General features: G+C 42.0%; 1 protein-coding gene across 1 annotated transcript in view; it reads left to right on the forward strand.

Annotated features, from left to right (window-relative positions):
- The window catches only part of tln2b (talin 2b), a 142,710-nt gene that overhangs the window by 19,117 nt on the left and 98,289 nt on the right, over positions 1–25,304 (forward strand). Inside the window, exon 2 of the mRNA XM_072670982.1 lies at positions 21,306–21,354. The gene's annotated coding sequence lies outside the window, so the exon portion shown is untranslated. The remainder of the gene's footprint in view (positions 1–21,305; positions 21,355–25,304) is intronic.

Raw genomic sequence — 25,304 nt, forward strand, 5'->3', positions numbered from 1 at the left:
AGAAGGGGCTGCCGTAGAGTTGTGATGACTGAGTTGCCTTTGAGCCGCAATTGTATCACCCACAATGGCTGTGTATCGTCTTACGCGACATTCTATATCCGAGTCCTCTTTTGTCTCTGCGTCGTTCCCGCTCTCCCATAGGCTTTAACCCAGCCTTCTCTGACAACAGACAGCAAATCCTGCACAACCACGCCAGATGCATAAATTTTGAGCCCTTTTTTGTGTATAACGTGAAGCAGAAGAAGCTATTCGCTGCCAGGCTGGTGTTTCGCAGAAATGGCAGCGGTGTTCAGTAGGGATTAGCCAGAGACATTGCTCATGCCGTCATTTGTCAGACAGGTACACTAGCCTCAGGCAAGCCTTGACCTTGTTAGCATTTTGATAGCCAAGGTCCATGTCTCCTCCCTAACCTGCACGATTTCCATTCAAATCCATGTTCCTCCAGCAGAATTCACGCTCTTGGAAATCAAGTGAATAGGTAAGAGGGGAAAAGAGGAGAGAGCAGCGGCAGTATTTCTAATCCAGCAGAGAGCTCAAAGATGGACAGATCTCCAGTCCAACGTTTGTGGTTCGGTTCACACTGCAGTTTGGACTGCATGGTTCTGTACAATGGGAATACAGACAGTCTTGCAACAGTTTGTTTACCTAGTGTGGTGTAGTTTCCCTCGGTAGCTGACATACATACGGTCATCGTTTGATCTATCATGATTTCATTTAAAAAACAATATCATAGTGATCCTTCTAAGTCCACGACGATTTCCACAATACTAGCAGGATTTCTAGGTGGAAGTCATGTTCAAGAAATTTTGAAAATTGAACATCATCTGTAGCTTGACCATGTGTACAAAGCCATGACGTCCTTCCTGCTACTCCCCAAGTATAGCTCGTTAGTAATGGGACGCTTGCAGATTTTTTTTGTTTTGTTTTTTGGTTCTTTGTGTCGTCCCTTCAGTACAACCACACAGTAAGGCTGTTTGAACCTGGCCAGGTATAAACACACTCAGGACCCATGGTCATAAGATTGCATTTGGAAACACATTCAGTGGTTCGGAGGTGTATGGGTATAAAAGTATTAATATAAGTATTGTGATATATATTTTTCAGTACTGTATAGATTCTCCAAACCTCAGTATTGCTTTTATTTAATCATTTAAATGCAAAAGTGGTTCATTTTGTCCTGTGTTTAAGTCCCGATCGCAAGATTGCAGTGCTGCAGCTGTCTTTAGATCCCACAGTTCTGACTGCAGTGAAAGACCTATATACTATGACTGTTTTTCTAAAATTTGACTTTGCAAAATCTATTACATCTATTGAATTGTAACACCTGTATAATGATTCTTATCATATCACCAGATTCTTGTTAATACACCACCCTATATAGATGGTCAGAGGATAACCGGTATGCGTTTTCTGTGTCCAGTTACAGTTAGGCCAGAGGAATTGTCTGTCGAAAAAGTTAAGCGTGTCGCAATGGACGGAATCTGGCCAAAATAGGACATATCTCCAGATACTGTCCGGATGTGAAACGCATATTAGTAGATCATTCTTAAAGAGGCTCTTCCTTATGCTGAAGTGAGGGAGTTACAAGCCAGGTCTGTGAGGTACACGATCATGCAGCCTTGGCTAGTGACTGTTACGGCAAGCGTCCTGCCCCCAGACCAGCCGCACCCCTCCCCAATGCTCATGCATCATGATACCAGTGTGTCAACAAGGTATTGGAATATATTTCCAATACCTTTATATAATAGGGAGAGATTAAAATGTAGAAAAAGTCAGCTTTAATTTTAAGGTCTTTACATCCATATTGGTAGGCCATATAGAAATATCTCTTCCTCTGTACCTCTTTTCACAGAGTGCAATATTTATGGTCTATGGTTTTGAGCTCTCCACTTATGGAATGTGAACACGGGGCAACTGTCAGAGAGTGTGTACCCTCTACTGATGCTAGGAGAATGCATACAGCTATGATTCACATGGGTAAAATGCACCTATTAATAGCAACCTCGAATAAATGTGCGCTGTAGCCCACTCAGAGCTGCGCTAAAGACTACTGTATAGCTTCAGGAAGCATGCACGCAAATCCTATTTCAAATGTAATAGGAAGCAACGAAGATGATGCTTGCTGTATTAAAGCCATGGCGCATAGCATGTACATGACATTAATATTTGAATGAATGATTTAAAGGATTTGTGAAATGCTTTTTTAGGCACCTAAATGCTAACGCTTTTTAGGGTGATGTGAGAGCAGGTATTCGAATCAGAGGACCATTTGACCTGGGCACTGGAGTTGCCCTGGCATTGTGGTGCTCCCTTAGGCATTCTGCAGAGGTACTTGCTAGAACTTAACCTGCTTAGTTTCAGTGGATCGTTGGAAGTCATGGAGCTATGCTGGGTAAGTGTACTGTTAGGTACAACGGAATACTGTAGAGATAGTTAGGGGTAGACATTACCTATTGCCCTGTGCCCCTGGCCACATACGTTTTACACTGTGGTCATTATAAATGAAACTCCTGTGGTCCCGTCCCAAGAACCAGTAGACCAGTTTACTTGACTCTTTACACATTCACAAATACACACGGTTTTAAAAAAAACAAAAAACACTAGGTTCCTTTGAACATGCAAGATTCAGAGCCTGTTTGGACACCAAACGAATTGCTTCAATTTGTTTTCTGACAAAATACACCAACTGTTGTTTCATGACCATTGGCTGCCATGAGAATTTGCTGTGAGTGGCAAGGCTGATAATAAAACAAGAATTGTATATTCATAATAACGAGAATGAAAAAGCAAAGACAGAAAGTTCAGAGTGGAGGGGAAGAAAGAGTGTGTTAAATTTTATTTAATACAGTACAGTAAACCCCACCAAGACTAGGAGTGTCGAGAAAATATAAATATTTCGAAGTATATCCCAAATATCACATTGCTTACAGTATTGCAATAAATAGAATCGTAACCCCTGTACCAAGATGCATATCATATTGCCAGGCTCTTGCCAGTACACAGCCCTAACCAGTACACAAGTAGGTTTGAGCTTTGGAGCAGACACCATGAGGCAAAGATATATTTGTGTATTGTAACCGTACTATGGCAATAATGCAAGTGTTGAGCAGTTCATTACCAGTAAGCGACTGAATTGTCCTGAAGTGGCAAAGAGAAAGTGACTTTCATATAAAACAGTAACATACATCATACAAAGAATATCTACAGTCAAAAGGTCAATTCTCTCTCGTTCTCTGTCTGTAGCTTTCTGGCAAACCCTATTTATCCCCCTTCCAAGAAAAAGGCCTCCCATCACATGGGCAGCGCAAATGCAATATCTAAAAGAATATCTAATAAACTTAAGAAGAGCTTTATTCAATAGGACAAACTCAGAAATGCTCTGCCAAAGGGAGGCAGAAGGCGGAGTTGGAGTGGGTGCCCAGTTCACTAGACAGCGACAGACAATGGCACGCAGCACTGTACTGTAGCTCACACATAGCAGAATGCAGTCCAGCCTCAGATGTCCTGTGAACAAATCACAGACAAGTTTGACACAGTTTAGCAAATGGGAGTTTACTTTAATCCCACTACAGTAAAAGCCTCAGCCAAGTCATTTCTTTCTTTATTTATGATCTGACAATATATAATATAATATATAATATTATAATATAATATAATAACAGTCTGATACCTTGGGATACTCTAAAAGTAACGCCGTGAACAACAGCAGGAAAAACACGCCACGGTGGACTTTCCTGCATGCACGCACACACATACACACACTCATAGCAGATGTATGCAGTCAGACTACGAATGAATGCAATGCAGCTAGCTGCTTTCCGCGCTTTCTCGCTCGCTTTGGCTTGCGGATGGAAATTCCGTGCACAAGTTTAAAATGATACAGTGTTAACTCCTAACCACCTCCACCATCTGCTGTTGGCACTTTGGGCCAGCTGCGATGGACCCCCCACCCTACCCCTTCCATGCTGCATGCTTAAGTTTCACTGGAGGACAGCTCAGCATACAGTACTGAAATCCCCCTGCCCTACCCTTACTATCCACAGGAGCGGCCGTTGCCCCCGCTGACCTATCGGAAGGGCATGTGCCCAGCACAGGGCGTAGGGCAGCCTGGAAGAGTGTATGTCAATTAAACCTGACCTGGTGTGAGCAGGCTGTGGAGAAACCGACTTGGCCTCTGTCACCTGTCTGCTGATTGAGCGCATTCCATTCACAGAGGGGTCGCGGAGACCGCAGAGTTTCGTCTCTCTGGCCGCACTGTCTGGCCCTCACTGTCTGCTTGTTATTGTAATAGAGTTGGTTAGGAGGAAAGGGATACTGTTGATTTCTTTTTCTTCAGAAAATATTTTGCTATTCATTTTTGTGATCATAAGATGCACAGATCTTTTTTAGGCCTGATTAATGCGGAAGGGACACTTCCCCTATTCAGTAGTGTGAAAAAATAAACACTTTTATGTAATTTCCAGTCAGAACAGAGGATTAAGACATAAGAGTTCATTCATTTTATAGGAGATGTGTGAAGAGAGGGTTTCTTGACTCGTAGAAGTGGTGGAACTCTTTTTGGTTTAAATGTCGGAGGAGGTCCACCTTGTATAAAAAGAACAAATTGACAAGGTGGTTGTCTTAAGTCATGGTTCTACAGCTAGATTTGCATCTCTATGTGTTTGGCAGCCATTTTATTCCAGGCATTTCATCAAACAAAGCTGAGTTACCTGAATTTACATATTATGGCATAAAGTCACCCAACAGCAATGTGAAAGACTAGTGGAGCCTGCCAAGATATGAAAGCCATGTGATTGGCAGTCAAGGTTATTTCACCATAGTGATTTCTGAATGCTCTCAAAGTTCAAATATTATTACTGTGTTGTTTACATTTGAATAATAATTTCTTTGCATTATTTGAACAGTTTGAGCAGTTATCATTTCTGCTAAATGCTCTAAATAGCAAATATTTTTATTTGGAATTTAGGGAAAATATATAAAAAATATTGTCCAGGTTTTATGAAATACAACGCAAATGTTAATTTTCCTAAACACATTGCCTTTGCATTTATTAAAGATCTCCTGAAGAACCCTTTTTGAAAGCATGTAAAACAATCTTGCATTTGCATAACAAAGAGAAAAGTAAAAGGAATAAATTGGCAAAGAAATCAGGAGTTTTCTAAAACTGGAAGTTAAAAGCTGATTCAAAGATGATGTGAAAATGGAGCTCATAACAACCATGCAAGAACGGGTAGACCACCAAAACTGCCTTGATCAGTTAAACAGCACTTAAAGCTTTCATCTTGAGGGGAGAGAGAGAGAGAGTGCAAGAGCGTGAGGGAGCGAGAGAAAATATTAAACCCCTCACTCACTTTAAACCTGCAAACACTCACAGGTGTTTCTGTCCATCATTCCACTTGCGGCTGTGGAGCTGATCAGAGAGGCCTGAGGACAGGAAACGGGCAGTGATGAGGAACGCTTCATGAATGCTGAAGCTGCTCAGAGCAATGAACAACAGACTGACCACCTTAGAATCCAGACCTCAAAGTCATTGAATGTGTTTGGAATGACTTGAATTGGGAGAAGTAGAATCGACTTCAACTTCAAATGTGGATCCTGGAGAAAAAGCTCCCTGCTGATTTCTCTGAACAAAGGAAAGAATGGAACCCTGTAAAGGTAAAGGGTGGGCTTGCTAAGTATGTTTTGATTGGAAATGCTTAGAAAGTCTGCTATCTTAATTATTTTTATGAAAAAAAGGGCCAACCAGAAGATGTTTTTTTTTTTTTTTTTTTTTATTTTATGTGGGTTGATTGAACGCGTGTCGTTGGCGCTATGGTTGATTGGCATGTGCTGGAGCAATTGGCAGGAGATAAATCACAGTATCAAGTCAGTCACTGTAGATCAGATGCCCAGAGGCATCAGTGACTGTACACACCTTTGCTGTCCATCCAGAAGAGCGCACTCCTTGTAGTCCTAGGTTTCGGTTTAGCACTATGGACAAGATTATTGATTCACGTGTCATCTGCTGGTAGAGTGAGCTATACCCAGCCTGATACCCAGAGAAACACGCACAGCATTTAGGCTACGGTTTGATTAGATTTCTGCATTGGCTAGAAAAAAAATGCTGCTGCAATAAATTATTAGGAGGTCATGCAGAGCGAGCTCTGCAGTGGATTAATGCACAGCCCAGGGAGGAGGAGGAGGAGAGGGGTGTGTGCCTCAGAGCTCAAGCTGCACTTTACGAGGGCCACTAGAGCCCAGAGTTACAAGGGGAGGAAGCTCTTCATGTTGATTTTGTCAGCGCAGGGCTGAAAGCCTCAGACAGCTTGTTCTGGCTCCTTCTGTTCTGCCCCAGAACATCATTCACTTAGCTTGTGTAAACTTTAAAGCAGTGGTTCGAGCAGAAATCAGATTTACACAACTTGACCAATATGTGTTTGATTTCTGAAAGCCAGCCTTTGATATTGATTCTGAAATGGTGTTCTTGGATCATTACACACTTTTCTCTAACTGCGCTGAGTTGTTAAGTAATCTCAAATGGACTTTCTTGCGTTATATCCAAAATGCTACCAGCTTTCGCCCACTGTCACGGTCATATTATCAGAATGTTTTGACCACCCCTGCTTTTGTTTTATTCTTAGATATACCCCAGAAAGAAAATTGATGTTCATCATATGTAAATTTGCTTAATAACAGTATTGAAAAAAATGCAGCCAAACACAGAAACCAACCAACCAATCAAATGATTAATGGAGAAAATAATTAGCAGATTAGTCCATGATGATAATGATCATTCGCTGGAAACAGAATAGTTCCAAAAAGCTTCACTCCATGTGCAGCTTTCTTATTTTTCCTTATTTATTTTAAAAGGGAGATATTTTACATATACTTTCATTTAATAAACTGTTTCAAGCTTTTGCTATAATTGTAACCAAAAAAAACAACCCTGTTTATATTCCTTTAAGAGGGGTGGTAGAGTGGCTATGTATGCACTCAATGTGTAGTAGTAGTAGTACTAGTAATAATAATAATAATAATAATAATAATAATAACGAAAGAACAAGAACAGGAGGATGAATTGTAAAATACTATATACTGCTATGCTGTAAAACCATGATATTTTTTGAAAGGGCTGTTATACAGAGAATGCAACCCTAAATGCCATGTGACCGGGTTTGCTGTATGTATAAATAAGTGAGCTTTTTTTGGGGGGTTAGAGTACCTTCAAGGCAAAACCCAAAAAAGCAAACTGAACTTGGGTAGAGCTGGGCAATATGACAATATGTTATTTTAGCACTTCGAGGATACTGTTGGTGCTTAATAAACACTGATCAGCTGCAGGTTTCTTTACACACAGGTTTAATTGGATGAAGAGCAGCAGATGTTGAGTAAAAATCACTCTTCAGTACGAGGAAGTATCTGAATAGTAGTTTATAAGAATCTGTAGCTACTGATGTGTTTAGTCTGTGATTACATGTATCGTGATGAATATCTTGTATTGGGGGGGAAAAAAAAAAGTCTTTAAATATTGTGATCTAGTATTTTTACCATATCACCCAGCCCTAACTTGGGGTAAAATTTAATTTAAGCTTAGACATCCTAGCTAATGTCCTAACTAGAGAAAGCATATCTGCATCAATGGATATAGACTTTGGGCAGATTTTGGGTCTGATTTTGGAGAGAATAAATCTGATCTAGTTGTGTAACTGTTCTAGCCTGAATTCACACTGATGTTGGCTGCATGTTTCTGTAGCAGTGCTTGAGCAGAGAGTGACATACTGCTATATCATGTTCATCTTAACAGAAGTGGTCCAATTAAAAACGGCCTATTTTACAAATGAAACATCGGGCAGGTATCTGTATCAGTACTTGGTGTTTCTGTTTTGGTACCGGGTAGACATGCTATTATGTCATCTCTAGTCCTAGCCAATGAAAACCTTTACTGGATAAAGGTGTGGTAAGCAGAAGGATATTATGAAGCTTTAGCGCTGAAACGTCTGTAATACCGAAGGTGGGCTAAAGCAGGGTTGGCCATATGTGGATGAGCATATCTGATTCCTTTCATGGCTCTTAGCTAGTGAACTGAGCCCTGGGACTAATTGAATTACAAAGCCCCCTCCCACATAGACACACACATACCCGCCCCATGGCCACTCACTCACACACGCATGTCTCAGTGACCCCCCTGGGAGGGCATTGCTAATCATTCAGAATGTCTTTTTCCAGAATGGGGGAGGTAGAGTGGCTGTATGCACACTAAAGTGTCTGACTCAGAGCACCGCACCAGTGTGGTCCATGGTTTAATTTTCCAGAGAAGCTTCACGGCCTGGATTAGATGGCGTTTTTCCAGAAGGTTCCTTCCTAACCTGGTGACCTCTTCACAGGACTGGCAGCAGCTGTTCCGCAGATGTGGCAGGGGGTGGGTGAGTGGGAAATAAACTCCCCCACCTGCCACTAATCAAAGACTTTTAAGGCCGAAACTTAATAGAAAGGCAGAACTTCAGAATGTACTTTAGCATTCGGCTGACATTAGAGCAGGAATTTGGTAATGCTGTCTCTTAGGTTTGCTGGTGAATTGTGAGATATTTGAGAATTGAGGGGAATTACTACAGACCCATATCTCTCCCACTACATACTTTCCTGAGCTGACCATCTGCACCACTGCTGATGAACAGACCAATAAAAATGGTTCAAATGGTCCCTTAGTTTATAAATGTCCTGCTTTGGAGATACAAGGTTTTCTTATGTATACGCTAATATTAGGGCTGTGCATTGGCATTGATGATCTGACACATATCACGATGCAAGGTTTACAATTCAATATATTGTTTGAATGTAAGAATGTTGATGCAGTATTGCAAAGCATATCATAGCACTTTGATGTATCATTATTTTACTTAAACCCATAACTAATATTTGACACTTATTAATTGTGTTGTATTCAATTTTGAAATATCTCCTGTCCTTCCATTGCAGTGCTTTTTTAGTACGGGTATAACTGAATCAAAAAAATTGGCATGGTGCAATTACGGATGTCTCGATCAGATATAGTGGATCAGGATCTGTGCCGGTCCAGACATAGTATAATTCCAGTCCAGTTCCGAGTCTTTCAGTGCTGCTGGCCTCAAGGCGCCATAAACATACATTATTTCCAGCCTGCAGCAATACAGACAGTCTCAGAAGGGTCAGTGTGGAGCTATTATCACTGAAGCGCTCTGTTTTACCAGCGGGAGAACCGCTCACCTTGCTTTCTTTTTCAACCAGCACGTTTGCATTCAGCTTTGTGTGGACGCTAACGCTGATGCTAACACAAACAAGTGTGTACCACTACACACACACAGTGACCTGACTACAGTGTTGTAAAGGGTTTTGGAGCTGAATGGTCTGGGAGGAGAGTCAGACTGGATTTAAGATATGAACTACTATACACACTATAAAACTGATTAGTAGATACTTTTCTTAAAATGACCAAGTCGAATGTCTCATTATAAAAACTGATGCTACAAAAAAAAAAGTAATGATTTTACTTCAGTATTAATCAAAACTGTGTGATTGTATTAATTATACAAATAAAATCGGTATCTGTTGATTATCCGCATTAAGAGGCTTTGATTCGAGTGGGGGGTGAGGGGGGGGGGGCTGGATTGGGACATCCCTACTCCAATACAAAAATGTGCCGATGCATAATGGAATATGGGCAGTCTGTTTATTGTGACTTTTAATGTGATATTTCTATTGTTTGAACATCAGCCATCACCATTACACAGCCTATCACAGCACAGTCATGTGATCCGCTGCTAATATGCCATGGATAGACTCTTTTCTTTCTTCATTCAAATTGTGTTGAAACTATCGTGAGAATCTCAAACCGTGAACCTTGTATCGCTAATCATATTCAGTCGTGTGCTAACTGTTGTTACACCCCTAGTTGTTGGCCAATATATTTGTTATACGTTTCATAAAAGCCCCTTGGCAGATAGCCCCAGCTGGATTAACCCTAGCCCCCCTGAAGGTTCGAGCAGTATAAATAACAACTTAACGGTGGCATGTGTGTTTTGTTTTGAGGCAAGAGCAAATGTAGCGTTTTACAGGCCTGGTAGTAACCCAGTGGCTTCAGATAAACAATGCTGGCAAATTGGTGGCAGGGCAGGCGGCTTCCCTAAGTGCTTCTGCCATTTGTGATTAAACTAAGCAGTGTGGTGTAGGCGTTCGTAGACTAGTTTGTAAATGAAATTCACAGCTGCATCTGCTGAACTCTTGTTAATAAAGAAATGGAGAGCGCGAGAGCGAGCGAGAGAACATTTAATTTCATTTCCTGCTGCTCTGTATTCTTGGAAGCAGACCACTTGGAACATGGAAGTGTCATATATATATAATATAAGAGCAGCGATCAAAGAATCCTGCGTCCACTGGGGAGTCAGGGGGGGCGTGCTCTGCCTCACAAGTAGATATGCTAGTTATTAGATGCTTATTCTCTACACACAGACACAATTCATTTGTGGTCTAGCCTCAAACTAAGGTGTGCAGAATAACCTTGTTCCTGTGTAAGGCCTAGTTTTAGATCGGGTCATAATGATGGAGGGATTTTCAGATTTAATCCAATTCTGTATACAAATTTAATACAATTCTAATCAGGCTCTAGATTTGGCTCTGTATTGATTGAACAGACATCTGATTATATACAACATTAGTTGTGATTTAGAGAGAGTGTGTGAACGTCATGGTCATACAAATATTTCCATTTTTGCTGTTTCACTTTTGACATGATGTGCATCTGACTGTTTACATTATACTAAATTACACCATGATGACCAATGCTCCAAAATGACTTGGGAATAAAATATTTTTCCATGGACGTTCATTAAGGGCTAAGTAGGTTTTTCTCCTCCCTGGGGAGTGTGTTTTACAGTGTCGTTTCTTTCAGACACCTGCAAATTTATTCATATAACACTTGTCACAACAAATGCAGCTTTACAGGGATCTGGATCCGAACCTCTGTGATGAGGAAACGCTCCCTCAGATCAAGAGGAAGCACAAACCTGTCCTCTTCTGGTTGACACCGGATTGCACAACTAGCAAGCTAACTACCATAATACTAATTAAACAAATTAGTCAGGCAGACTAAGGCCCTGCCTCTATGACCAGAGGACGGCGCTAGAGAATTTAAAGTCGTGCTGCCTGCCATCGGCAGCCGGAGCCAGATGGAGCACAATTTGCCTCCCCACATCACTTCAGTTACTGTTACTGTCTGAGTCTGAGTTTGGTACCCAGCACTTTTCTCCAAGTGCCTTGGTTGCCCAGTGGTGTTGCATCAATGGCAGTTTGAAAGGAGGCAGTGACTGGTTGGGCCTGTATCAGAAGGGGCATGTGGCAGTCCTCCCTCAGTTGTGGAGGAGAATTGGGTTAATAAAACAGTGGAAACTGTCCACAGAGTCTTTTCAAAGGATCTCAGATCTCAGTATCTATTGAATATCCTCCTTATTTTTTACATTACTATGAAGATATGTATTTTATTTAAAAAAATATTTTTTAGGCCTGACCCAGTGATCCTCTGAGCACATGAATAAGTCATGCCATCTAGCCACATATTTCAGATCACAGCCTTATTTCAGCCGAATAATTTCTGCCGTGTTTGCGTGCATTTCATCTTGGTGTGAGACACAGAAGGCTGATTTAAAGGCACGGCTGAAATGCACATAGAATTTAGGGTTTCATTAGAATGGCGCTTTTAAGGTCGTTGTATCATTAACCTCCCACAGTGTTTTAAATCACAGAAAACGCCTGATCTGATGGGTCAGCTAAAGGTCGCTGTGGCTGTGGACTTGAATGTGGATTTTGCACGTCAGTTTTCCAGCTGCAGATTTAGATTAAAAAAGGGTAGTATGACCGTTTAGTCCAAGACTAGGCTTAATATTTGTTCTGTAGAAAACAAGGCTGTGTTCAATATTTATTTTTCTGATCCGGAATACATTTATGTATACAGGCGCATTTCTGATATTTACTGCACACTTTACTGCACTTTATTTGTTGTAATAAAGGCTGTTTTTCTTCTTTGTATACTATCCATTCTAACACCAGGTAATGTAAAGGAGCTTACTGCAGTCTTTTTGTTAAAGCTAAGTGTAACTGAAGCCCTAGGCTTATCTGTACTGACGGATTTTTCAATGTGATATAGCCTTTCTTCTTTTATCACCCATCCCTCTATTGTGTGGAATCATGACTCTCATCTTACTTCTCCTTGAGGGGAAATGTCCAGATTGTATTCTCATACACCTCACTTGCTATAGGCCTCTCCATCTTATGGAGCTGTTCATACACAGTATGTGAATTTTAAATGAATTCTCCACAATGCAAAACAAAACTCTATGTGGAACATTTAAACTGGTTGGCTGATCGACTGGGTTTGGGGAAAATCCCATAAACATTTTCACCACATTACTTTTGAAGGGGAATCCCACAGTTCTTCAGATGTCAGTGAGAGTGGTTTACTTATCAAATAGTGCTGGTGATCAGTGGTGATGAGGACAAGGTTTGTAATGTCTACAGCACAAGTATAGCCATTTTATGTACTGTTCCAACTACCACTGGGCCTACATTAGAGCTGGTTGATATGGAAAACTTTTCTGTCGCAATATTTTTATGATATGTTTTTTATGATCTGATATTTGTGATTTTTCCTAAAATATGCTGCACTCCACTCAGTTAAATAAGACTGATTACACACTTGTAATGAAATGTGCAGTTCATCAGTTCTCTTTAAGCACTGACGATATTCACAAGGAATATTGTGTTCCACGATAACAAAATTCTTAAATATTAAGAATATAATACTAAATACTTAAATATTATTTATATATTTATGTAAAGAACGCAATTGTAACAATTTAGTCTGTGACTACTATAGTGTTCTTTCACTTTTGGGGTGTAAAAACAGGGTCTTTGGGGTTAATATTGAGAACTTTTTCTGATTTGCTGTCAAAATGCACCAACGATGCAGCTATTATAATGGATCCTGATGACTAGAGCTGGAAGGATGGGTCAGCTAATTCTCTGTACTGGAATGTTTTCAGTCCGAATAAGCGATCAGCCAATAATTTAGTCAATCCTGAGAGTTTGGTGGTGATCCTTTACTGTGTCTGACCCGAACTCCCACATTTGCAGAATGCGTAAACTACAGATATTATGCAGAAAACTATCTCGCCTTGTAAGGGAAGCAGAGTAAAGACTTTTAACACCACTAACCAGATATCCTTCTCGAGAGTATGTCATTTAGCCCAGTAAAGTGAGTATTAGCAGAGCTAGCAAATGCAGACTCTCTGCGAGTGCTCGGAGTTTTAAATGTGTTTCATTCCAAAAAGAGAAATACATTCTTATCTTGAGAGATAATGCAGAGAGTGTTCCAGAAGCCCTGCCAGATGATGCAGTATCAAGTCTGCAAGTTGATGTGGATGTGGCTTCCAACACAACGCTCAGTCAGTCCCGGCGGTTGGCTGATTTGTACTAAAAGACAATCACTGATCGGTATCGGCCCACAAAACACTGATTGGTCCATTTCTACTGATGACCAAAAGCATGTTATCCTGCTTATTCCTGTGTTGTCTTGTTGACTTCTTCATGCCTGAATTATGCAGATATTTTGAGGTTCTCCAGCCTGATGCACCACAGTGGAAAGGTCAATGTTTGTGTCCACTAATATTGTAAAGCTGCAGTAGGCTTCGCATGGAATCTGCCACATAAAATTGCATGCATATTTGTAGACCAAAGCAGTTTTAGTAAAGAGCAGCTTTGTTTTCATTTCTTTCTCCATGTTTCTGCTAATCTGCTGTATAATAGACACAGCGGTGCGCCGGGTTGCCGGGATACGGGGAGGTTATTAAGAAGCAGTCAGCGAGAGTGGCGCGCACGGCTTTGTGGATGTTAATGGCTGGACCTTAGTGTACGCATGCTTTCCGTAATGAGATGAAACCCTGGCTCTTTAATAAGGTGAATGGGAGAAGCATGCCATGCGTTTGGTCTGTAGCTAGAGAGAAGCGGCCACTTTGCTAATTACCTCTTCTCCACGCCGTCGTAGTCGGTGTTCATGAGCCGTTTGTGGGGGCAACTTGCTGCTGAGCCTCCCATCTCACTGAGGATGTTTAACTCTGAGCATGGCAGAATGTGACTCGCCGAATTCTAGACGTAGAGCTTCAAGTCCTGTCCTCTTTCAGGACGTTTTTTTTTTTTTTTAGCCCAAAGAGCTCAATTGTAAGACGCTATGTTCAGTGTAATAAGCACAGATGACTAGACAATTAGGTTACCTTTGCCAGGAGACGGGGACATTAAATGAGGCTAAGGAGCTAAGGGACCACTTGTCGTGACGGGGTTGTCTTTATTATCACATTTGGCCCGTGAAGTATTTTTAAACCAGATTCTTTTTTGCCCTCTTCAAAGTTATGAGCTAAAAATCAGGTTGGCACACACACACACACACACACACAGTTCCCCTCACAGGCTTTAAAACACGGCCTTGAAAACATAGCACCCATAAGCAACAAGCTGTTGTCGGTGGGGTGAGTTAATCAGAACAGCAGAGTACATTTAAGGAGCACAGCTGTAAATTTTTCAAAATGGCAGCATAATTGTGGCGCCGTAACGGCCAGGCACAGCAGGAGCGCGCTGGAGATTTGAGGCAGCCATGTGTTTTTAGGGGACCCCTCCTGGCGAGGCACTAAACCTTTGGTCCAACTGGCAGGAGCTGCAAGTGCATGGTCCCTCCAGCATGTAGGCCAAATTAAAGCACAGATGAAATGTATGATTAGCAGCCGTGGCTGGCAGATCACGGAAACGCCCTGCTGCAGGAGCCGCATAAGGCACTCATTAGTTCATCATCTGCATAATCATTAGGTCCACTTTGTGCAAGACTGAGAGGAGCTCTGTTGTTGTTTTTGTTGACACTGTTGGCTCCTCGCGTCCTCAGGGCACTTGTTATGTCAAAGGCGCTCACATGAGCTGTGTTACGTGATCTCCAGCTTTGTTTCATGGTCTGCAAGTCAGCTGTAGTTAACTTCAGCGAATGAGTCAGGAAGAATAGTAAGAAATAATAAAAGAGCAAAAAATCCAAATGTTTCAGAGGCGTAGGTTGTTAAGGGGTCTGTGCTAAGCGAGGTGGGCTGTCGGCTACATTTAATTGACGCGTGGCTTCTTTCTCCATCAGCACACATTTCGCCACAAATCTGTTCACCAGACTGGCAGTGCATTATGCACATTTTTACACACTCGCGCCAATATTTACACTCAGTCAGTGCTCTCGCACAATATTTGCACCAGTATTTTTTCAGTGATTACTGTTTTTACATATTTAGAGCACTCATGCATGTCCAAAACTGCAGTATAGTGATTAGGGTGGGTATTGAATAGGGAAGAAAATCTACACTCATTACTGTCTGACTAAATACGTGAAGTGTTTGTTGGCTTAAAGCAGCATTATGTAGCATTTTTAAAAAGCCCAGGAGCAATAAATGACAATTCTCGCATATTGCTGCTTTAACACGTGAATATTCCTGTTACCACTTACTTACATGCCACTATTTTATTTATTTATTTATATAAAATAATTATTCAATAATTAAATAATTAAAAAAATGTTTTTGGTATTTGTTAAACAACCTTAAAAAGTGCCAGAGCGGATTAATTCAGTATTTTAATTGTTTTCTGATGTCTGCACAGAATGTGATATTGGTTGGGGTGAACAAATGCTCAGATGTTTTACATACTCTATTTACACTTGTACTTTACAACCCTGTTATTTGAGCCTAAAATGTCATAAATTGATCTAAAATCATACAGGGTGTTTTTTTTTTTTTTTTTTTTTTTTTTTTTCATTTCACAGTTGTCTCATGAATAATTTGGCAAGCTTTACTATGCTGATTTACAGCAAAGCAAGTTGTTGGCTCACACAGAATTAATGTGTCTAGCCACAACATTAGCATTGTCATTTAATGTTTTATCTGTTTTAAAGAAGTAAAGACGTACAGATTGACCAGCTGGTGACCAAATTGGCCATGACTGGTGACCGGTTGATCAGTCTCAAATATCTGATTCTATGCTAGTCAGATTTACACTCCTATGCGCACAATGGTTCACTTCACGGAACAGCTGCACAGACACGCGCATGCAAAATATGTCACGAGCATGAACGTTCTCCCCCCCCCCTAGTAAAGAATGGCAACAGGCTCACAATTTGCAATACCTGCAGGGCCAAATTAAGCCATGAAGGAGCAACTCCCAAAATATTCAAAGCGACAAATTTCATAAGACCCAAAAAAAAAACACCATCACCCTGCGGAATATGCAAAGAGGCTAAAGCAAGCAAGAACACAGAGCCAGCCACAAGCCAGCAGTCTCTGCATATCTAGCCATTCCTAGGAAATCATGGAATCATAACACTAGGTGATCAGCCATTTTCTGGACTCCAGAATGGAGGTTTCAGGAGCTTGATGCATTACCCGAGCCCAAGATGCACAATGCAAAATAGGCAGTACTTCTTGGCCGTTACCAGAATTGTTAGTCTTGTGTCACGGCACCCATGCAGCCTAGAACAAGCTTGTCTTATATCCCACTGCACTGTATTTAGACCTTTGCAAATCTTACATTAAAGAAAAGTTATTATTTTTTTTATGTGGGAATTTTAATATTTGGTGTATGCTGGAATCAGTAGGTCATCGGAAATCAGAATCGGCCAAGAACATTGCAACCAGTGCATCTCTAAAGGGGGAAAACTGGTTTCAGGAATCTGGAAGTCTGAGGATCCGTGCTGATATTGATGTCAGTAGCGAAAATAAATATAAAGATATGATCTATGTCTAAAAACAGTAAACCCAATCCATCATTTCATGGCAGTGCTGTTGAGGATTGTATTACCCACCCAGCCAGGTCCGGCTTTTGCATTCGCGTCAGTCCTCCGTGACACTGCTTCACTCGTTCATTTATCACATCCGTGAATAGCAGGATCGCTCCTCCGGGGCTGAAATGATGTATCCTTCAAACCCAGCTCCAAACAAGGGACCCATTCCTTAGCACAGAAAGATTCCTTCAATACCCGGCGGGGCTGACGTCACCGAGCAGCCGTTAGCTGAACTGTGGTGTCGCTGCTGCTGACCCTGACAAAGTGTGGCTTTCATTCTCATGGCCTTGAATTCTTGAAGTCTTTGGATGGATTCCTTCTGTCCTGTGTCTCTGCTGATCTTTATAGTTTTGACTTGAGTAATTTTCCGTGATGTATGGAGGAATGCATCCCCCGAAGCACAATGTCTTCTCTTCATGCCCTGCGACCTATAGAGCAGCAGTTTGGGAGGGTATGACTGTGCTTATTGTCCCACTGTGTCATGTGTATGACCGATGTGTACGTTAGAAATCTGTAGAAGTCCATATTACATAAGACTCCTTTCCTCGAATACAGATGGTCCATGAGGAGCGTTGTCGTAAGTTCTGGGCCCGAGTGAGATCCAGCTATTTGTGATTACTATGAGACAAATGAAGAAATGTTCCTTAGTCCTCGGAGGCTCTCTTGCTCTCTCTCTTGCTCTCTAGTGCGTTCTCTCTCTGTCTCTCTCTCAGGCCCACTCTGGAAAACGGACAGGCTGCAAAATGGCTCTCCAGTGGTCCCCAGGCTGCAGCAAAAATTATAAATCATTGCACAGTTTTATGGATTCGTCTTGCTAAGTGTACGGAACTCTACAAAGTGCAGCCTGGGCAGGAAGAGATGGGATCAGCGTATAGACGTTTCAGCGAGTGTGTTTAAAGAACGCACACTCCTTTAAGTGTGTTTTAGGCCAGGCCGCCCTGTCAGCAGCACCGTCTCATCTCTGAGCCCTCTAGTCCACATCTTTCAGACAGTGCAGGGAACAGAATGTCATGCCGAATCTAGTGTGGAGTATAAGCGTGTTACTCGATCACTACACATTTTCAGAAGGCTGGGAAACAGAAGGCAAGTCCTGTGAACTGTGTTTAAGGCACACAGCGCAGTACCTTGTGGTGTGTTAGGATGCTGGAAGGATCATATCGCATCCATCCCTGAAGGCTGGCGATTAGAGTCTTTCAGATATGGCTCAGCCTTAGTAATGGGGTTGTTTAAATGTACAGATTTGACAGTTGAATCAATTTCTCTGATATTTGATTAAATAATGGCATTTAATAATGTATTGCTTAAGATATTTGGACAGCTAGTGATGGGTGATACATGGTGCTATTATGTTATTATGCTTATGCTAGGGTAAGGGTTCCTGAGCACATCACAAGCATCACTAGAATTTCTAGAATTTGTGTGCTTTATTAAAAAGAAGAAGAAAAAAGGTTTAAACCAAATGTAGGGATCTGTAATCAACCGGTATGCCTCCCTAGTAAGAAGTAATGGGCCTATACAATGATATTAAATCATATCAATATCTGCGAAATTTAAAAGTTGATCATAATCAGTGTTGGACAGGTCATTATATTAGACCGATATTTCACTTTAGAAATATTTGATGTAGGCCTATTACTGTATTTTGTAAAAGCAAATGGCTGAGGCAACACATTTGCAACTTCTATAAAAATAATAAAATACAAAGTCATGTAGGGCTGGGCGATATGGTAAAAATACTATATCACAATATTTAAAGATCATTTTCACTATACATAACATTCATCACAATACATTTGTCTGTCTGCTGCACTTCACCTAATTAAACCAGTCTAATTACCCTGTTTGTAGTGAAACGTACATTTTATTAAGCACTAACAATATCCTCCATATGCTTAGAAAAGCATATTGTGTATCACGATGCAATAACATCATATATAAACACTGAATAAATGTTATTTTTCTCTATAATGCTAATATGATGCTCTAAAGTGCTAATTTAGTTGCGTTTCTACTCTTTATAAATATAGATATGTAGATTGGCAGTTTCTCTGTTGATGCCCAATATATAGCTTTTCTCTCCCTCCCCCCCCCTGTCCTTAATTGTGTTGCATTAATTTGCATTGCATTTATTCTCTTTTTTTAAAATAACTTTTTACTGGTAGATTGTCTATCATAATCTCCGAGCAAGTACCACAAGGTCACATATTGGTCTCTTCCACAGACCATAGTAAAACTCTCGCCCCTTATGAATGACACTGCTGCTTTTCCCTCTCTGGCTCGTGTGGTCTATCTCCTAATTTAGTCGATATATTACATTGACTGCTTCACTGTTTAATTTGTATATCATTTCATTTGTTTGAAGATGATTCAATAGTGTTGTCCACTAGTCCAGCATAAAACTATGTTGTGCTACCAGGCATCAATATTGCTCTTGCTCAGAGCCAAACATTTGGCAGCATCCACTGTGTTTGTGTTTTTGTTTGTCTTTTCCTATGTGGATTCTTTGTGCTGTCCAGCTAGATTGGGTAATACACAGACCGTATTAAGTTTCCCCAGTCGCAGCAGAAAGGCAAGCTGTCATTTCCCTTGTTTAACAGCATCTTGTGGAGCTGCCTCACGATGGCCTGGTGTATATCTTTTCTTCCAACCTCTGTTTCAACTGTGCCTTGAAAACTTGTAAATACTCGCAGTCTGTTTATGCAAACAGTTCTTACCCTCCATCAAGACATTCCTTCCTGACTGAGCGCCTTCGCCGAGATGTAACGGCACTACGCTCCTCGCTGCAGTTTACACTTACACATACAATGTACAGAGTCTGCCCCGACTCCATCCATGAAACTTTGGCTTGTTGAGGTTGACTGAGTTGTGTAATTGGTTGTTTACTCTCTCTGCAGTCAAAGTTTGGCTGTGGTTTGAAACTTTTGAGTATTTCCACCATCTGATCCTCCGAATTCTCTCTACTAGTGTCCTCGGTAGAGCAACAGAGAATGGTCCCTGATCTGAGAACAGCTTTTATGCTTCACAAAAGTATTATGTTTAGAAGATGCTGGTTGTGTAGCGGCACAAAAAGCCAAGTACCATGTGGGAGCGGTTGGCGGAGTGTCTAGGTCTGTGCTGAGAGGAGTATTGGGCAGCCCTCTAAGCTCATTACAGTAATCAGGTTAAAGGGATGGGCTTTTGGGAATGGCTGGGCCTCAGGCTCTGTGCCTCTGGCTACTCGCATTACTGGCCAACCCCTGCTGAGGGACTAGGGACTGAGTACCTCCAATTCATCACGCCAACCTCTCTGTGACCTTTTCCCAACCATCTCACTGCTCTCCAATCTTTTGTCAACCTTTCCTGTTTCCCTCTAGACTTTCTCCACTCTCAACTTTTCGCCAATCTCTACCCTACCTCACTTCAACATCTCCCAAATCACTTTCCCAAATCCCAAATCGCCTGTATGTCCCAACTTCTCTACCAATTCTCTCCAACCTTATTGCTACTTCCTACTTCTCTTCATCCCTCTTATCTCTACCACACAACCCCCTGCTCATCCGTTTAATCCCTACGATCATGTCTCTGTTTTTCACCCCCACCCCCTACTTCTTCAGCTTTATCTCTACATCACAACTTCTTCAAACCTTACTGCTATTTAAATTCCTCTGTCCATCCTCATCTTTATCTAGCAATATCTCTCTGAACTCTCTGCAACCTGCCACTTACCCCTACCTCACAACCTTACCCTTTTCATTGTTACTTCTTTCCAACTTCATAGGTGAATACAGCTCTGTTACTAGCTGGTAAAGACTTCATCACTGTTATTCAATCCAGTGACTGTTTCCTGTCTGACAGATAAAACAAAAAAAAATGGACCTGCAGATGGTGCATCTAAATGAAACCGACAATCTTGATGGTTGTATCCAACATGGTGGATAATATCATCGGATAGTATCAGAGATACTTCTTCCTTATTACCCTGCCATCAGCCTCTCTTCTCCAACCTTTCTCCAACCCCATTCCTGTTTCCCTATCGTCTTTCCTCTCTTGAACCTTTCTCAAAGCTCTTCCCGGCCTCTTGCGCATCTCCCGCCCTCTGTCCAACCTCTCCCCTGCACTAATGACTGCCTCAGATGACCCCTGATGCAGGGCTCCACACTGGCACTTATGCTGCCATAATAAGCAGGTTGGAATGGCGCAGCTATCCAGAAGAAAATACACAAACATACAGTATGGCTGCAGAGGCAGCAAAGGCTTATTAGCTTAGTTCATTAGTGTGTTACGGGTATGGCGTTTTGAATCTAGCTTCTCTAGATCTGGAGTCACCCTGTTTCACATGCAGTCTGTCAAGTGCTATTATCAGAAAGTGCTCCGTTCAGGAACAGTGATTCAGCAGGAATCTGGTGTCAATCCTGCCGATCTGCTTCCTGTTCCTAACTGGCTTTTTTTTTGTTTTTATTTGCAGCCGTGGAGAGCCGCTGAGGTCTTTCGCCGTTGTATGTCCAAACAATAAGGTAAGGCTCATTTAATTCTAATCTGTGTACAACAGTGTACAATTACTGGATGAGTAATGCATAGCACAGTCAGCTTTACTGGGGTTTTGTTTTTTTGTTAGTCCAGTTCCACAGTTGGACACTTCAGTTTTGCCAGTCACTGGACCAGGTGTTCCCAGTCAAAGCGTGTGCAGTCTTGCTGGTGATTAGTGTTGAATGTCACAGTCAATGAGTGCTGACTCTTTTGGAGAGTTGGTAATGAAATTCAGGGCTCTTTTGTCGCTCCTAGCGGGGGCCCAGCGCTCTGAATAGTCCAGCGCTGCTCAGAATGAGGCCTTATGCTCCGCTGACTGAGGCCAAGCGAAAGCCACCGGCCCTGGGAAAGGCCCAAGCTCCGGTTGCCATGACAACCTGCGGATGTGGCGCATGAAATAGTGCCGCCTGCGAGTCGCTAACAAAGCGTGGCAGCATCCTTCCCTCCTTCACGTGCTGGGGCTCTAATCCTCCGGCTGCTCTATTTTTTTAACATTTTTTTATTTATTTGATTTCCCCTTTTTCTCTCTCTCTCCCTCTCCCTCTCCCTCTCCCTCTCTCTCCCTCTCTCTCTCTCTCTCTCTCTCTCTCTCTCTCTCTCTCTCTCTCTCTCTCTCTCTCCCTTGCTCATTCTCCCACTCTCTCCACTACTATCACAAGCTCTGTAGAAGCAGAGCTCAGAGAGGTCTTTGCTCTTTCTCCAGGGTTTACAGCAGACGTCCTCCCCTGTGGACTTCACAGACATTTCGGTGGCCGCTGTGGCTGAAAATGCAAGACCAGCTGTGCAGAGAGACTGGACTCTAGTCCCACACGCAGCGCTTTGTAGAGCAAGCGACATCTCAGCCAAGCTCTGGCATGATGGCTTCAAGGGAGAGAGTGTAAATGCACTCTAGTGGTTTAGTAGTCTGGGAGCTTATGAGGCATGCCACTCTTTGATAGCCGTCTGCCTGTTCGTTGTGTTATTCACACATCGGAAGTGCTCGTCTGGAGCCGGACAAGGCTAAGTGTCCTTGCTGTATTTATGAGCTGTGCTCAGGGGTTACGCTAGGTGTGGATGTTTTTGTCTGCAGGGGAGAATCTATTACGGACATGCAGAATCAGAAGGCAGCTCTGTTAGACTGGCAGCCAGGAATTTCTCTGTTGTTCCTCAGACCCACCCTAATTGCACGTGGTCTGACAGAATCCTACGCCTTCAGGAAAGCTCTGTGAAGTGAATAACACGCTGGCAGAAAAGCTGTTGTTTTCACCTTTTCTAGCCAATTTAAACCGTTGATTTTTTTCAAACGCTGTTCAGCTCATGCCGCAAAAATAAAAACCTGTCATGCACGCACAGAGGCGCACACACACACCAATCCAGGTCTAGAAAGCTGTGTATTTAGAAACCTCCCTGTGTGTTCTTGAAATAATGGATCTGTTGGGTTTGCCTTGGACTCACAACGTTTGCTTTTCATTTCCATCGTTGGGTCTGGATGTTGACCAATCATTAATCATTTGGCGAGGGAGCATCCAGTAAGAGGTGCAGGACTAATTAAGTGTTTTGGGGGGGGTGGATAGAGTGGATGTGCATGAGTGCTTTATCTACTGACTGGCCCAGCTGTCTCATTTGGGTTGTGTTTGGTTACCTCGGCTCTCTCTCTACAGGAGGAAAGTTTCACTTTGTTGGCGGGCCAAGTGTGCGCTGTGTGTGCGGGTAATTGGTAGGTAAGAGTAATGGATTGTGGCGTGGAGACGAGTGGACACACAGACAGGGTTGTGTACTGTAGCAGGATGAAAGGGAATCGGCTGAACTCCAGAACAGACCTGTTACTGTGGAATTGAACTTGAGAGCGACTCTCAATTAACTCTGCTATTCCAGAACTAAACTTTAGCTGAAGTGTAATTTTATACTAAACCCCAGTGCTGAGCCTGACCCTGTTATGGGTACAATGAGAAGATGGTGAGGTTTGCATATTAAATGTGATCGTTTAGATCACGTAGGTGTGCAATAGGAATTTCTGAACCGGTATGCTGTAGGGCTGTATATTTGTGATGCGTATCACAACACAGGGGTTACGATTCAGTATACAGTTGCAAAAGAAATTGTTCAACCTCCTCTGTAAATGTTAAAGGTTTATTAGCAAACCGTACAAACCCTCAGCTGTTTGCAATAAACCATCATCATCATCAAACTAGACCTACTTAAATATCTCAACACAACTAATGTAATACGTGCTTTCTCCAAATTCAACACACAATGCCACTTCTAATGACGACTGCAGTCTCAGAATTATTTAACCCCGTAAAAAGAATGACTCATAAGAGCACACATTTACAAATCAGGTGGTAAATCGAGGACTTCATTAGTTGCATCAGCTGTGCTTGATATAAAACACCTCAAACTCCTGGACTGGCTCCTGGTTGGCTGTGACATTTGATTGCATGTTAGAAATATGATCAAGTCAATAGAGTTGTCCAGAAATCTCAAAGAGGAGATCATTGCCCTGCACAAGCAAGGAAAAGGATACAGAAAGAGAGCAAAGGCACTGAATGTTCTTAGAGATCTAGCTGGAAGCATATTTCACAAGTTTGAAGTTACAGGAACACTGGCTACACTACCTGGACATGGCAGAAAGAGGAAGTTATCACCAGCTGCCACCAGATTCCTGAGGAGGCAGGTGGTCAAAAACTCTAGTGTGTCTGGAAAAGACTTGCAGCAAGATTTGGTGGCACAGTAAGGTGTATACTAAACCCTGAAGGTTTTGTGTGTTTTGAGCGTGTCAGTGAAGGGATATATGTGTGCCATATCTTGAGGCAGCACATTTAAACCAGTTAAAAGAATACTCCAACCAGTTGATTTCCATTCTGCCAATGGAAAACAAAAGGTCCTGGGGATGTTTAAGCGGCTTTCGAGTCCCATCCTGCATTAAGCGAGCCAAGTGGTCGGGACGCAGGGCAAATTGTGGACAGATGCTGATAATGCATGTATGTATTACAACTGAGCCTTTTTGCTGGTGCTCTGTTTTCTGTCCCCTTTTCCCTACCTTCTGCTGAAGCTCCTGCACCGAGGTAGCTAAGGAGAGGTGACTGATGGCTTCCCCCAATCGCTCTTTCAATTTTTTACACCTGCTCAGGGCAGATCAGACTCATTCCACCCAATCACGTCTCATCCTCACCAGTCTCTCCACAGGGGTGCCACAGTCTGTCTGCTTCTGCCTGATTTCAGTGCTTACTCATGCTTCCAGAAGAAATTAGTGGAGAATGCTGGCTTTATGCAAAGACTCAGCTGTGATGTTGTAGGGATGCATCAATATTTTTCAATGCAATTACCTATGCAGATACATAAATATCTGTAAAATGTAGGAAATGGGAATACATCTACGTGGATTAGGATTATAGAGAAGTAGAATATTGTGTAAGGTTACAAATTCAGTCAAATGTCACCTAAACATTCTATTCATCCATATGAAAGCATACATACACACATGTAGTGGTTGTTTCCCCTTAAACTGTGTGCATAGGCATGAGGAAAAGAGGTAGTTGAGCTGTCACGACAGAGGCATAGCAGTGGAAAAACTACGCCCAAGAGCATGCCGCTCCATCCCCTTATCAACAAACAAGCTCAACAACACAATGCCCCTACAGTAACTAGCTGCCTTTTCTGATCTGCAGTATGTTCAGGGCCTGATGTACAAAGTCTTTTGGTTTCAAATCAGACACATTTTGTCCTCTTGTTATCTACGAAGCTGCCACACAATGCGTAACATGCAATATAATCCAGTGTGTGCTGTCAAACAAACCCTTTTAATGTGGGCACAGAAGCTACTAGCTGTAGCCAATCATGATCACTATCAGGAAGTAAAGGAACTTTTGCAAGTTAAAAGACATTGTGGAACAACATTAATAATCTAAGTGGATGGGTGTATAATTCTGACCCAGTGTTAATTCACCCCCCCCCCCAA

The sequence above is a fragment of the Salminus brasiliensis genome, chromosome 2 (genome assembly GCF_030463535.1).
Source record: "Salminus brasiliensis chromosome 2, fSalBra1.hap2, whole genome shotgun sequence".
NCBI lineage: Eukaryota > Metazoa > Chordata > Actinopteri > Characiformes > Bryconidae > Salminus > Salminus brasiliensis.